This window comes from Penaeus monodon, chromosome 15 (assembly GCF_015228065.2).
Source record: "Penaeus monodon isolate SGIC_2016 chromosome 15, NSTDA_Pmon_1, whole genome shotgun sequence".
Classification (NCBI taxonomy): domain Eukaryota; kingdom Metazoa; phylum Arthropoda; class Malacostraca; order Decapoda; family Penaeidae; genus Penaeus; species Penaeus monodon.
In genome coordinates this window covers 47,873,101-47,873,665 of record NC_051400.1, presented here as the reverse complement: position 1 = coordinate 47,873,665, position 565 = coordinate 47,873,101, and the positions used below count along the sequence as shown (strand labels likewise).

Sequence of the window (565 nt, the reverse complement as noted above, 5' to 3'; positions counted from 1 at the left end):
CGAATGAAAAAAAAATGATGCTCGTGCCGACGGTCTCGATGTTGGAATAAAAACCTCCGGACGCGTTTGGCAGCTAATAATGATGTTTATTATGAGGGGACTGGGAAGCAACCACAGTCCAGGGGCTCTCTCGCATTTCCATCTCCGTAACCAGATCCATGAACGAATTCTACACCATAAAGGGGAACAGTCACTGGGCGCGATCTTTATTCCGGCTAGACTGATTTGGTCCACTGGAAAGCTCACCGGGATCAAAATATTACCCTTGTTATGCAATTCATACGGACAAACTTCATGTGTTGATGTTCTTGTTGTTTTTTTTATCTTCTACTATTGTTATTGATGTTATTTGTGTTTATATTTCAGATGGCGTTTGCTTTTACGGTTTAAAAAAAAAAAAAAGATTTTTGTTTCAGCAAGGAATGGTAATGGATGAACAAGGGAATGTGCTAACGTCTTGTTCATGGTGCTTTGGCCATCATCTGCTGCTGAGAATTATTAAAATAAACATGACCGCTGTATGTGTGTTGCAATTGTGTTATCTTAGGAATATGTCCTCTTCAGT

General features: G+C 39.8%; 2 protein-coding genes across 2 annotated transcripts in view; both read left to right on the top strand.

The window, feature by feature from the left end:
• LOC119582388 (pollen-specific leucine-rich repeat extensin-like protein 2) overlaps positions 1-565 on the top strand; it is a 4,465-nt gene that overhangs the window by 3,135 nt on the left and 765 nt on the right. The gene's annotated exons all lie outside the window — the stretch shown is intronic.
• LOC119582078 (potassium voltage-gated channel protein Shaker-like) overlaps positions 1-565 on the top strand; it is a gene marked incomplete at its 5' end in the record, with an annotated part of 55,543 nt that overhangs the window by 54,543 nt on the left and 435 nt on the right.